Source organism: Lissotriton helveticus, chromosome 4_1 (assembly GCF_964261635.1).
Source record: "Lissotriton helveticus chromosome 4_1, aLisHel1.1, whole genome shotgun sequence".
Lineage (NCBI taxonomy): Eukaryota > Metazoa > Chordata > Amphibia > Caudata > Salamandridae > Lissotriton > Lissotriton helveticus.
The window spans coordinates 1452314977-1452330709 of NC_136063.1; the positions used below are offsets into that span (position 1 = coordinate 1452314977).

Consider the following 15733-nt stretch of genomic DNA (forward strand, 5'->3'; position numbering starts at 1 on the left):
AAATGGTTACCATGTTTAGCAGCCCTTGTTATGTTTGATCTGGTTTATATCCCGTTCACCATGTAACACTCTCTGGCTGCCTTTTCCTGAGCGTTCAGTCAGTATTTCAAGGATGCTTTGAACGCAGATGATATTTGGCAGTTTTGTTTCTGCAATAAAATGTCAAGTATTGAAAGAAGCAGTATTGCTCGTAAGTTCTCCTTATTATGTTTCACTCTCATGGTATATATTGGTGTCTATTTTTAACAGCGGACTAGAACTGCTGTGTGAATTAGGAAGTAGTTCAAAACAGGAAATGTGGTTGAACCAGTGCGTCGTTTCTCCAGTCACTTTCCTAGGGTTTTACTCACACGTGGTATTGTCTTTTGAAGGGTATCATGATGACTTTCTGTGGTACTTGAAGACATCCTCTGGTTGGAGAAGGATTTGTATTTTGTTTTGCCACTGCAGGACGTGCTTCATGGAAAAGATTACTTGACTAGTTGCATACAGGGCTCATGTTTTTAGCTGTACTGGTGTTCTATACTCTACAGATCAACAGCACTGCATACATTTGTAACGCTTTCTCCTAATTTTCGTAAGGTCAGGAACGTTTTAGAATTTATAGAAAGGGAACTGTGGAGGCAATAGTTTTTTTGTTATATGTAATTTGCACAGTGTACTAGGTTTTTTGCTACAGAAATGAAAGCAAATGCATGGCGAACAAGCCTCCATAGAACATTTAGAAGTAGAAGTATTTGTACACCTTTCTTTTCGCAGTTCGGAATAAAATAATTGGAAGGAAAAACAAGGATAATAGATTATCTAATGTAAGTACTGTAAGGCCAATAGAAATAAAGTATCACCAGTAAACTGTGTTTTATTCAAATTCATCTTTTCATAATAGCGAGTTACTCACATAAATGAAAAGATTTTGCTTTGGCTTAGAAGCCTACTTTACCCTGCACATCAATACTGGTAGATCATTCTCTTGTGTCGCTCACTATGTATCATATGACATATCAGCACAGTGGTAGACGCATAGGGGAAAGACCCCTGAACAGTGAACACCCCTTCTCTCTTTTTCTTTTGTTTTGATACCCTGCTACTTATTTTTTCCTTTGGGATGTTGTCTTTGTTTTGAGGTTTAGTGAGGCTAATGCACTGCTTATTCCTGCATGTTTCATATTCATTTTGTCTGCCTTCATTCGTTTACTAATCTTTACCAAAACAATACAACTTGTTTGAGTGAACGCAACTGAAAAGATCACAGTCAATACCATACCCTTGTGAAGAGAATATTCTAATACGTTGCCTGTGCACATTGTAATAGATCACACCAGTTCACACATTCATATCCTTCAGTAGGACATCTTCCAAGAGGGTGTCGACGTCCCAGAACAACAACATGGCGTCGACAGCAAATCCAAGGCAGAAGATTCCGAAGTCGAGGACATCACTCCAGCACAAAGAGTCGTAAGTAAGAACGTCAACCCCGATCCTTCCTCGACACACCCTAAAAAGGCTTCGGTCACACCCTCGGGCTCGGGTGCACACCGAGACACTGCTTCCAATGCCCCACCTTCCCGCTCGGCTAAGAAGCCCAATAAGCCTTCAGGCGACTCGGCTCGAGTCAGCCTGCCCACAGTACCGGCACACATCTACCAGCACCGAAAAAGATACCATCGTCAGCATCCAAACAATTGGCGCCGAAAACTATTGTTAGCTCCTCAGCACCCAAACCACACTCGGACCCAAGCAGACCCGCTTCGGAATCGAAAAAATCATCGGATCCAAAAACCCCATCGAAGCAGAAAAAACCATCGGAGCCGAAAAAGCCATCGGAAACGAAAAAATCATCGGAGCCGAAAAAGGCACATACTTCCCCGGCTAAAGACACTGCCAAACAACAAGCTTCAAAGCCAAAAGAAGCTCACAGCTCGGTGCCACAAAAACACTTTGCACCAAAAGATCTGCCTCCCGCAGAGGACCTATTTCATCCAGACCCTGAAACAAAAGACTCTGGTTAAAGATCCAAACACTGGTCGACTAACTCTTAGTTCAAAGAAAAGACCATTGGACATGCCTACACCTGCTCCTCATCCAAAGAAGAAGGACATTGCTACCTCTCCTCTAAGAATTCCTTCTCCTCTTCCTCCCTCTCCTCCTTCACATATACCATCCCCTCTTCCTACCCTACCACATCACTCCCCTACACCTTCTCCCATAGCAGAGGATGACAACAGAGATGATAGCTCTGATGACACAGGGAGGGTGCAAGCCACCAGATCAGTCTATTCCTCCGGGCTCACCTGAACCTTGGAATGATTATAACACTCCCAATGTCCCTAATGTCCCCCAAGACGACATATATCCCTCTAGGCCTTGCCCACCAAAAGACACTATGGGATTTAATCAACTAGTACATAGGGCTGCACAATACCATGGGGTTGACCTACATACTGACCCTGTGGAAGAAGACTTCCTAATGGATACCTTTGATAATGCACAAAGGTCCACGTCAACTTTACCCATGCTTAAGGGAGTTATTAAGCATGCTCCAGAAGTCTTCAAAGACACAGTTAGAACTCGGGTCATCAACCCACGAATAGAACAGAAATATAAAGCTGTCCCTTCAGATCCAGCATATATTAAAGGCCCAGCACCATTAGACTCTTTTGTTGTCTCTAATGCACGCAAAAGAGCAAATTCACAAACATCAGGTGAAGCTCCCCCACCCGATAAAGACTCTAAGCTCCTTGACGCATCCGGTAAAAGAACTGCGTCACAGATAGCAAACATGTGGCGTATTGCCAATACGCAAGCATTACTGGCAAGATACGGCAGGGCACATTATGATGAATTAGAATCATTAATGCAGCACCTCCCCGATAAGTACAAAGGCAGGGCAAATTAGCTTATACAGGAGGGTAAAAATATCACAAACACATCTATTCGTTGTGCACTAGATGCAGCAGACACTGCCTCCAGAGCAATTAATACCAGTGTTCTGTTGCATAGACACGCATGGCTACGCATTTCAGGGTTCAAACCTGAAGTCCAAAGTGCCATTCTCAACCAGCCCTTTGATGAGGGACACTTATTCGGACCTAATGTGGACGTATCCTTTGAAAAGATGAAAAAAAGATACCGATACAGCCAAATCTATGGGAGCCTTGCAGTCGCAGGCTCCTAGACGCTCTTTTCACCGCTCATCTCACAAGGGCACCACCAGGGGATACTTTTCAGACACACCCTCTACTTCCTACAAGGCCCCCACACAATCCACCTATGGTAGGGGCTACCAAAGAGGCAGTTACAGAGGTAACAACAATAAAGGCAGAAGTAAAAACAACAACTCCCGCTCTGCCTCCACCCCTGCCCAATGACTTCCCTCCCCTTCCCCCGCCACATTCCACTCCAGTCGGGGGAAGGCTACAACAATACCTGCCAGCCTGGAAAAACATCACGTCAGACAGGTGGGTGCAACAAATAATTCAGTCAGGTGACTGTCTCGAACTAACATCTACCCCCCCCCCCAAACATATCACCCAAACAGCATCCAATGTCACAAGAAAATTTGATACTGCTCAGACAGGAGGTAATATCCCTCCTGCAGAAAAATGCAATAGAAATAGTTCCACTGCATCAGCAGAACAAAGGAGTATACTCCCTCTATTTTCTAATTCCAAAGAAGGACGGATCTCTGAGGCCTATTCTAGACCTCAGACCCCTAAACCTGTACATACAATCAGACCACTTTCATATGGTCACACTCCAGCAGGTCCTTCTACTCCTTTTACAAAACAACGTCCTTGCCACTATAGATCTCAAAGACGTCTACTTCCACATTCCTATCCACACAGCGCACAGAAAATATATTAGATTTGTACTAGACGGGCAGCACTACCAATTCAAAGTACTCCCATTTGGAGTCACAACAGCACCAAGAGTGTTTATCAAGTGCCTAGCGGTAGTAGCAGCACATTTAAGAAGACAGCATATTCACGTCTTCCCATATCCAGACGACTGGCTCATAAAAGCCAGCTCATACAGCCAGTGTGTACAACACACTCACGCTATGACCCAACTACTCCACAACTTGGGATTTACAGTAAATCACACCAAATCCCATCTGCAACCGTCCCATGTACAACAATATCTCGGTGCCACAATAAACACCGAATTAGCACTAGGCTATCCCTCTCCAGCCAGGATAACAAGTGTACAAACTCTCTTAACAAAGTTCACACCGCAATACTCTCTTCCAGCTCGAGTGTTCATGCAGCTCATAGGAATGATGGCATCTTGCATATTCATAGTACCTCACGCAAGACTATAAATGCGTCCACTTCAAGAGTGCTTAGCACGCCAATGGAAACAGGCTCACGGTCAACTAACAGACCTAGTGTTGGTTAGACAGTCGGACTCATCGCTCTCTGTAATGGTGGAGCACCAAAAACCTTTCAAAAGTTCGACCGTTCCTAGAGCCAGTTCCTCAAATAGTCATAACAGCGGACGCATCGCTCTCCGGCTGGGGAGCTCACCTACTGCATCACACCATGCAAGGCAGGTGGACACCACAACAAAAGTCACTCCACATCAACCACCTGGAGTTACTAGCTGTATTTCTAGCCCTAAAAGCATTCTAAAAGCAAGTATCAGGCAAAGATGTCTTAGTCCGCACAGACAATATGACAGCCATGTACTACATAAACAAACAAGGGGGAACACACTCTCTACAGCTCTCTGTTAGCGCAGAAGATATGGAGATGGACAATACCACTAAAAATATTTCTCTTAGCCCAACATGTTCCAGGAGTACAAAACACCACAGCAGATCTGCTAAGTCGACAGACACAGCAGATCCATGAATGGGAACTTCATCCACAAGTTTTTCAACCGTTCTTTCAACTGTGGGGACAACCTCAAATAGACCTCTTTGCTACCCACAAAAACGCAAAATGCCCAAGCTTTGCCGCCAGATATCCACACCCGCTGTCCAAAGGCAATGCAATATGGATGAACTGGTCCGGCAAATTTGCATAAGCTTTTCCACCTCTCCCACTACTTCCATTAGTGGTACGCAAACTACAGCAACATTCCCTAACACTCATTGTAGTTGCTCCAACTTGGGCCAGACAACCGTGGTACACCATGCTGCTGCAACTTTATGTGGTACCACACCAAAAACTATGCCTATCTCCACACCTATTAACGCAGAACCATGGAGAGATCAGACACCCGGACCCAGCTCAGCTCAACCTAGCGATCTGGCTCCTGAAGTCATAGAGTTTGGTTACCTTAACCTCCCTCCAGACTGTATGAACGTTATTAAAGAAGCTAGACGTCCCACCACTAGAGCATGTTATGCAGGTTAGTGTAAACGGTTTGTAATATACTGTCAAAACAACCACATCAATCCTTTAGATGTATCTATTCAACACATCATAGGATACCTATTACACCTTCAAAGATGTAATTTAGCGTTCAAGTCTATCAGACTGCACCTTGCTGCCATTGCAGCATACCTTCAAAATAGATAACATCTATCTCTCTTTAGAGTGCCTGCCATAAAGGCTTTTATGGAAGGACTCAAAAGAATAATCCTTCCCAGAACACCACCTTCACCAGTGTGGAACTTAAACATTGTTCTCAAACGGTTAATGGGACCTCCCTTTGAACCGTTACATAAATGTGAATTGCAATTCCTAACTTGGAAAGTAGCTTTCCTAGTAGCTATTACTTCTCTCAGGAGAGTTAGTGAATTACAAACATTCACCATTCAAGAACCCTTTCTGCAAATGCACCATAATAAAGTAGTTCTCCGTACTAATCTTAAATTCCTTCCAAAAGTCATTTCAACCTTCCAGCTAAATCAATCTGTTGAGCTGCCCGTATTTTTCTGAAAGAGCTCTTCACACCTTAGATGTCAAAAGAGCATTGCTTTACTACATTGAAAGGACACAAACTTTTCATAAGACAAAACAACTTTTTGTGTCTTTTTCACCACCACATAAAGGCAACCCCATATCAAAATCTGGGATAGCTAGGTGGATTGTCAAATGCATACAAATTTGTTACCACAAAGGTAAACGTACGTTATCTATTCCTCCCAAAGTCCATTCTACTAGAAAAATAGGGGCTTCAATGGCATTGTTTGGAAACATTCCCCTAGACGACATATGCAAGCAGCTACATAGTCTACACTGCACACATTCACAAAACACTATTGTGCAGATGTGCAAACTAAACAACAAGCTACTGTGGGCCAAGCTGTACTAAAACCCTGTTTCAAACCACTGCAACAGATACTGGTGGTCGCTGCTAAATGTGGGTACTGCTATGCACAGTGTGTAATCTGCAGCTCATATGCCTTGAACGGAAATTGCTACTTACCAGTATGCATCTGTTCTTGGCACGTAGAGCTGCAGAGTTACACACGTCCACCAGCCTCCCCGGCTACCTTTATCTGTTCCAGTGTTATCTTAATTAGATACAAATTACATGGACATCTGTGGCGGGACCAAGGGAATCGAGTACTCAGGACGTCTGGGTAAAGCTGGTTTTATTGATTTGAACAAGCGCTTGCGCTGCTGCGGCGGGTTCCGGTAGTAGGGCAGTGGAGGTTCGGTGCCTCGACGAAGGGGTGAGCTCTTCTCTTTCCGAAAGTCACTTCCTGGTCTTCCTCCCTCCCGTGGGCTTCTGGATGCTGTAGTTCCGTCCGTCTTGACCGTCGGTCTCCGGGGCCCAGGTGCCGGAAAAAAAGGAAGAGAGCACAGTGTCAGGACTCTGGGGAGCCGAGACCACTCCGAGATAGGGCGTGAGGGGGAAACACTCGTGAAACACAGCAAACAACGTAGTGGCGGCGTGAAGCAGGGGAAGTGGCACAGTGAGTGGAAAACGGATGCGAGTGTACTATGGAGGTTTTAAACCTCTTCTACCCGCCCAGCCCACGATACGATCCCGTACCTGGGTTAGCCACACTTCCCTTGAAGTGTGGCTGGGCGAAGCGCCGTGCCGTTGGCCTCCTGGCTCTGCTACAGCTGGGCTCGCCTCCTCCTCCGGTCTCTCGTCTTCTTCGCACTCGACGCCGGTTCTGCTTCCTTGGCTCTCTTCTCCTCCGACCTCCTTCCACGACTCCCCGCCACCTCCGGGTGATGAACACACCTCCTCTTCCGTCGGTCCGGCTTTTAGTTCCGGAGCCCCGGCTGGCCAGGGGGCGTGGTTCGCAAAGTCCTCCGTCCAGTTAAAGTAACAGCAACCTTCCTCGTCGGGTGAGCTGGAAGAGTCCCAAGGCTCGGTCCCGTTCCAGACCACTGGTTGCTGCATGGACGAAAAAGAGGGGAGCATGGATTGAGGGGGAGAGGTGAGTCGCCCCCGGTTAATCGGCCCCGCCCCCATGTCACAACATCCTTACTTTTCTTGCAACACTCCATCACTTCCCTAATGGCGAAAAACAATCTGGGGATGGAGCCGATGCCCATGCGCAGTATGATGCACAGGAGGAGTCACCTATCCTGTGAATTCCAAAGACTTTCTACAACAAAAACAAACTGCAAACATCCGGGCCCAACACTAGGTGGCCATCTATGCACAGTGTGTAACTCTGCAGCTCTACATGCCAAGAACAGATGCATACTGGTAAGTAGCATTTTCCTTATGCATTACTAGCTTTTTGTCCTATTATTAGGTACTACTTGGTACATAATGAGGTGTTCCTTATTATAGGGTAATTGATCTTAGTAACCTTTAAAGATGATATGGTTTAGTATTTTGGAAGTTTCTTTGTTTTTTATGTTCAACCTCCAACTTCCTCCAGTGTAATAAAGTTCAATGCAAACATATGTCATCTATTCTTCCCCACTCAACAAGTTTCCTGTACTCAAGTTTGATGCAACTTTTGAGATTGAAGATATGAGAACCCTCAGTATCTGCAAAGGAAATTTATAAATAAGTGTAATGCTTCATGTGCACATAAGTGAGGTTATATCATCCGCAGCAGTTCTTTTATCACTGCTGTGGTTTATAGCGCTGCCCATAGATCCAATTTTCTTGGATGAATTCCTTGAAATGACATTCGACTTGCCAGCCAGGGGAGGCTTCAAATGTGGTTTGATAGGTCTGATTCAAGACCTGCATTGCACTTCCTCGAGAACATGCTCCTTGACTTCAACCAATTAAGAAGTGGCTCAGAGCTCATAGGTGGTTAACTCTGAGTTTTATGATCACTCACAATCTTGACATCTTGATCGTGCTGGTGCATCCACAGATAGTAAAACCATTCTTTTACTGTCCTTTTACTGTCAGCAACCTGTCAAACCTGATATAAAGCCCATTACCTACAATTGCAATGACACCCGACCCTCCCTTTCAGACACTTCAGTGTCAGAAGAGTTTAAGACAACCTACAGCACTGTCAAAACCAAACAGACCCTGGAAACTTGATGTGCCATCCCCTATCATAATATATTCTCTTCCGTAGACATCCAAGCACTAGCTTCAACCAAACTGGCATTCAAAACAACTCAAAAGTAGTTCAGTGAGAACCCACTGTTAGATTGTATAGCAGTGGCCTAAGTCTCAGAACGAAGAGGACGCAACCTGCCTCCAGACTAGCTACAGGGGGCATGCAATCCTTTGTGTGAAAGCCTTTTTATCTGTAAATGTGGCTGCTCCTAAATCCGCCCTCCCATCCTGCCAGTTAGGGCCCATCCAGGCATACCTAAGTTATCTATTCTATGTGGTAGTTTAGGAGGAATACACAAAGACCAACCCCTCTCAGTCATGTGAAGCAGAGACAGGCTGTAAGCACTAAATGGCTAAGGCAGGAAAATACCAACTTTCTAAAAGTGGCATTTTCAAAATTGTAATTAAAAATCCGCCTTTGCCATGAAAAAATATTTATCATCGCAATCCCAAAGACACCAAACATGAACTGTTAACCTTTTCCCATTTAGAAGTTGCAACGTATTATATGTAATTAGGTAACTCCAATGTTAAACTTTGGGAGAAGTAGGCCTTGCAGCAGTGAAAAATAAATTTAAGAGTTTTTCACTATCAGGACATGTAAAACTTAAAAGCACATGTCCAACCTTTAAATACATTGTTCTGTGCCCTGTGGGCTGTTTAGAGCATACCCGAGGGGTGACTTATTTGTATTAAAAAGTAAGGTTTGGGGCTGGCAACAGGTTTGTTTTGCCAGGTCGAAATGGCAGTTTAAAACTGCACACACGGGCTGCAATGGCAGGCCTGGGCTATGTTTAAAGGGCTTCCTAAGTGGGTAGCCCAATAAGTGATGTAGTAGCATTTAACTTACAGGCCCTGGGTACATGTAGTACTCCTTTACTAGGGACCTAGAGGTAAATAAAATATGCCATTTTGGGAATAATCCCATGTTGCCATGTATTAAAAAGTGAGCACATGCACCTTAGCCCTGGTTAGCAGTGGTGAAGTGCAGAGTCCTAAGGCCAGCAAAACAGAGGTGAGCAAAAATGGAGAAGGAAAACAAACAATTCCGGGAAGACTACCCAAAGGCTGACCGGTCTAACATCAGGCTTGGTAAGATTGCCACAGAATCATCAAAATAAGACACATTGACATGATTGAATAATGAAAGTTTAGTCTACACTCATCCAAATCAGAAGACCAACCTTTTAGCACAGTTAATTAGATAACTAAACATAAGCTTTGTTGTACACTTAAGATTGTATGTGCTACGGGATATGATTGTGTGTTGGTTTCAGGATGAATGGATGCCTTCCTAACAACCCATGATGGATAGGTGGTGGTGACACAGCCATGTTTTATAAGAGACTGCTTGTCCGGAGATCTCATAAGTGTGGACAGGGGCGGCCTTAGGCAATTGCAAGCTGTGCACCTGCACAGGGCCACCAAACCCCAGGGGCCACCACGCCAATATATATCCTTAATATAATAATCCTCTGAGGATGGATACATATTTGCGTGGTGGCCCCTGGCAGGGATTTGGCGGCCTCCGCCTCTGTTCCACTTCAACGTTTTATTAAAACACCTACCTGAGCTCCGGGGGGGGGGCTCCGCCCCGCCCGGACCCCCTCTTCCGGGGCCCCCTACCTACGCTCCCTGCCCATGGCCGCCTTGAGCCTAGGGCCGCCCCTGGTGTGGAAATGGTGTGTAGTTTGAAGAAACGTGAGAGGTGCTCACCAGGGCCACCACACACATTTCTGTAGGAGGCACACAGAATCGTTCGTTCGCACCTTAGTTGCTCAAAGAATTAGCAGAGAGTTATTTGGTATGATCTAGCATGTTTACTCCGCTGCAGCCGGACCAAAAACCATTTCTGAGGGTGTATCGTTGTTGAAATTTTTTTTTAGAAATCTGTTAGTGAAGGGCATTTCTATAGACGATTCTTGTGTTCAAGAGGGTCTGGGCAGGCACCAGGGGGAGAGGAAGGGACGAAAGGGAAAGTATCCAAATTGGTAACATAGTGAACAAGGCAGACTGTTCATAAAGCATGTCTCCCAGAATTTCCCACCTTAGAGCTGTACTGGAGCAGGGTTCAAAATGTAGTGTTTCCACATTGCTTTCCATTCCTGTTTCCTGGCAGGTTTTCACAGGTGTTTTTTAGTTTTGTTTTCCCTTATTCAAACGTGCTGGACCACCGTAGCAGGCATAAACAGCTGAGCGTCTTTATATGCAACCAAAACCATAGTAAATTGCTTCCCTTTTATTTCATAGGTGTACGATTAACTCTAAACAGACTCAAGGAGAGTTTGTAGCTTTCTCCATAAGATGTGAAGGCTCCAGAGAGCAACAGTTTGAATCTTGCCATTCTTATTTCAAAAAACTGATTTAATTACCGCTGAATACATTCATTATTGCCACACACGTTTGTGTCTTTGAGGCATTGCTTTGTGTACTGTGTGAAAGTCAGCAGAGAGGTCAAACTTTACAGACATGACATCTTCCATCCCCACCTTTGTCAGCCAAATATTTGTTTTATGGTGAAAAAGAATATCGCGTTTGGTGTGGGACGGTAGCATGCCATTAGGCCAAGTGTACTTTTTTTTCCAGATGAAGTGATTAAATTCTCCTTCAGAGAATTGAAATTATGGGGTTTCATGAATGAGGAGTTGACCAAGACAGATAAGCCTGTGTTTTATTTTCGTTGTCCCTAATGTGGGACTTGACTCAGTTTAATGGAACTGCTTTTTGGAGTTCGTGATGTCACCGTTTTTTCTGATGAAATGCCAGTATCTTGAGGGTAGAGACATTTTTACACGAAAAAAATGTGTTTAAGTGCATTGTTTGGAACTTACTAAATTGTGGGTCTCTTTTACTTGAACTTTTTGTAAAAGAAGGGGTCAGGCCTTCGCAGGGGTATTTTGAAAACACTGGGAATTGTTAAGATATTGTGGCTATATAGATATTATACCATTGAGAATAATGCAACGCATTTGTAAGAGACATATACATTGTTAGTAGTGGATATTTCGTTTTGCTGGAGCATTGTTTGGTAATATCCTAGCGCTTGGTGGGAACGCTTTATTATATATTCATTCCTGCTGTTCCGACTGGCAGTAAAGAACAGGTTGGTAGGATTGGGGATTTTAAGATGCCCTGTAAGTAATGTCTTATTGTGCAAATGATTAATCTTGGTTGTTTTCTTTTAATAGTGAGCACACGCCCTATTAAATCAGTAGCGGTACACACTTTCTCCTGCTACTTGGGTATTTTATCTATATCTGTTTGCTTTTCTAAAGTAGATCCACTACAGTTAGACTGTCACATAATAACCACCGATACTCTGATTTAGCTGTATAGAATCAAGTCAAGAAATGGGCTGGAAGCGCAGAGACAACCATTGTATTGTTTTTAGTACAGGTGTTGCGAGTATTTTTTATTCGTGGGAAACAGAGTAAATGAATGCTTTCCAACTTGACGAGTATGCATGAAGAAGCAACAACTTCACCGAGTGCTGTGAACTGTTATTCACAGGAAACACATCCGTGTTATGTCTATTAGACATTTCCACGTACCAACTCCTCATGTCTCAACAGATTTCTTTAGAAGTGGCCTATCTTTGTGTGGGTGGGGACACTTTTTGTATCAAGAAAAACATGGTAATTTTTTGTAGCTATAAAAAGATTGAGGCTTCTTCTATCAGTTACCGTCTTTGAACTGATGGCAGCAGTATTACCTGAAAGGTCATGTGGTTTTAGAAGGAAAAACAACATCTTATTTCAAAATACAGTCTAACTTGACTCGTACTCATCCTTACATTTAAACTAGCTAGGTATCTTTTCAAACACCTCCCTTTTATTCAGCAGGCTGATAAATATGCAGTAAAAGAAATCTAAGAAATCATTGACAGAGTACTCCTTTGTGTATCCCCCACTTCCTCCAAACTTGCTGTCTGTAGTGTAAGGTTTCAAATTAGGAACATATTTTGTCCCACAAAACCAGATGTTCTACCACTCACAGTACAGTAGAGCCAATTACTGAATTGGGCTAGCTGGTCCATTTTCACTTGCACTACGCCGTCATTGGCAGAAGCAGAATTTGAATGACAAGCAAATAGACCACTGACAGAAAAGGGCTGACTCAAAGCCACTCTATTGTTTATAACTTTTTTCATCACACATATTGGCCGGAAAATAAACCTGTTTGATTCTCTTATGAGGGCCTGCCAAGGATGATCACATTGCAAATCATATACACCCTAGTTTGTTCAAGTGGATAACTAAAACCAACACGCTTGCCTGCTACAGTAATGTATGGGACTCGTATACCTACAGTCTTTAAACAAGCATTAGAAATGCAATAGGTCTCGGATTTATTTGAGTTAGAGGTAATGGCATTGTAAATGGCAATGTCTTTTATCCATGTGTTATGGAGTGTATGCATGTGGTGTGTAGTGGAAATATGTGGGTTGGATTGGAATTGTAGCAATGGTGGCATGCTGCGCTTTAGATGAATATGTTTAAAAGTAAAGTGCACCATACTGCGATTGCTACAATAGTTTATTGTGGATGCGTTAACAATTGATGTGTGCACTGATGGCTGTTGGTGTGTGTGCCTGTAGAAATTGTTCACTGATGGCTGGTGGTGTGTGTGCTTGGTGGAAGCGTGCACTGCCGGTTGGAGGTGTGTGTGCCTGGTGGAAGCGTGCACTAACGACTGGTGGTGTGTGTGCCTGGTAAAAGCGTGCACAGACCGCTGGTGGTGTGTGTGTCCCTGGTGAAAGCGTGCACTGACGGCTGGTGGTGAGTGCGCCTGGTGGAAGCCTGCACTGACAGCTGGTGGTGTTTGTGCCCGGTGAAAGCGTGCACTGATGGCTGGTGGTGTTTGTGTCTGGTGAAAGCGTGCACTGACGGCTGGTGGTGTGTGTGTGTGGTTGCGTGTGTGGTGGTGAGTGGTGGTGAGTGCGTGGTGGTGAGACAGTGGTGTGTGTGTGGTGTGTGTGTGTGTGTGGTGTGTGTGTGGTCTTATGTGTGTGGTCTTATGTATGTGTGTGTGGTGGACTTAGTTCGAGTGTTCGTACCCTGCACACTCACACACTGCCCCTACACACTCACACGCTCCTCACCCTGCGCACTCACACTGTTCACCCTGCACACTCACTCACTGTTCACCCTGCACACTCACTCACTGTTCACCCTGCACACTCACACACTGTTCACCCTGCGCACTCACACACTGCAGTCAGTCACTCTGCAGTCACTGTCACTCTGCATTCACACTCACTCTGCAGTCACTCTGCAGTCACACTCACTCTGCAGTCACTCTGCATCTGCACTCACCCTGCACTCACACTCACCCTGCACTCGCACTTACCCTGCACTCGCACTTACCCTGCACTCGCACTCACTCTGCACTCGCACTCACTCTGCACTCGCACTCACTCTGCACTCGCACTCACTCTGCACCTGCACTCACTCTGCACCTGCACTCACTCAACACTCACTCTGCACTCTACACTTACTTTTCACCTGCACTCACTCTGCACCTGCACTCACTCTGCACCTGCACTCACTCTGCACCTGCACTCACTCTGCACGCACTCACTCTGCACTCACTCTGCACCTGCACTCACTCTGCACCTGCACTCACTCTGCACCTGCACTCACTCTGCACTCACTCTGCACTTGCACTCTGCACCTGCACTCTGCACCTGCACTCACTCTGCACTCACTCTGCACTCACTCTGCACTCACTCTCCACTCACTCTCCACTCACTCTCCACTCACTCTCACTCTGCACTCACTCTGCACTCTCACTCACTCTGCACTCACTCTCACTCACTCTGCACTCACTTTGCATCTGCACTCACTCTGCACTCACTCTGCACTCTGCACATGCACTCACTCTGCACTCACTCTGCACTCACACTCTGCACTCACACTCTGCACTCACACTCTGCACTCACACTCTGCACTCACACTCTGCACTCACACTCTGCACTCGCACTCTGCACTCGCACTCTGCACTCGCACTCTGCACTCACACTCTGCACTCACACTCTGCACTCTGCATCTGCACTCACTCTCACTCTGCACTCACTCTGCACTCACTCTGCACCTGCACTCACTCTGCACTCACTCTGCACCTGCACTCACTCTGCACTCACTCTGTACCTGCACTCACTCTGTACCTGCACTCACTCTGCACTCACTCTCACTCACTCTCACTCTGCACTCGCACTCACTCTGCACTCACTCTGCACCTGCACTCACTCTGCACTCACTCTGCACCTGCACTCACTCTGCACTTACTCTGTACCTGCACTCACTCTGCACTCACTCTCACTCACTCTCACTCTGCACTCACTCTGCACTCACTCTGCACTCACTCTCACTCACTCTCACTCTGCACTCACTCACTTTCACTCACTCTGCATCTGCACTCTGCGCTCACTTTGCATCTGCACTCACTCTGCACTTGCACTCACTCTGCACTTGCACTCTGCACTCGCACTCTGCACTCACACTGCACTCTGCACTCACACTGCACTCTGTACTCACACTGCACTCTGCACTCACTCTGCACCTGCACTCACTCTGCACTCACTCTGCACCTGCACTCACTCTGCACTCACTCTGTACCTGCACTCACTCTGTACCTGCACTCACTCTGCACTCACTCTCACTCACTCTCACTCTGCACTCGCACTCACTCTGCACTCACTCTGCACCTGCACTCACTCTGCACTCACTTTGCACCTGCACTCACTCTGCACTTACTCTGTACCTGCACTCACTCTGCACTCACTCTCACTCACTCTCACTCTGCACTCACTCTGCACTCACTCTGCACTCACTCTGCACTCACTCTCACTCACTCTCACTCTGCACTCACTCACTCACTCTCACTCACTCTGCATCTGCACTCTGCGCTCACTTTGCATCTGCACTCACTCTGCACTTGCACTCACTCTGCACTTGCACTCTGCACTCGCACTCTGCACTCACACTGCACTCTGCACTCACACTGCACTCTGTACTCACACTGCACTCTGCACTCACTCTGCACTCACACTGCACTCTGCACTCACACTGCACTCTGCACTCGCACTCTGCACTCGCACTCTGCACTCACACTGCACTCTGCCTAATTAGGCCACGCCCACTGCTGACGCAGTGGGACGGTAGGCCCAAGCCCTAAAAAAGAACTGCCCCTGTCTTGGCCAGACCTAGTGAGGTTTATAGTAAACGTGGTCTATATATGTGTCAGGTAGGAGTTTAAAAAGCCAGCCATGGAATTCTCAAACATA

At 45.7% G+C, this 15733-nt stretch overlaps 1 protein-coding gene across 3 annotated transcripts in view; it reads left to right on the top strand.

Annotated features, from left to right (window-relative positions):
- The window catches only part of EXOC2 (exocyst complex component 2), a 948514-nt gene that overhangs the window by 795680 nt on the left and 137101 nt on the right, over window positions 1–15733 (top strand). The gene's annotated exons all lie outside the window — the stretch shown is intronic.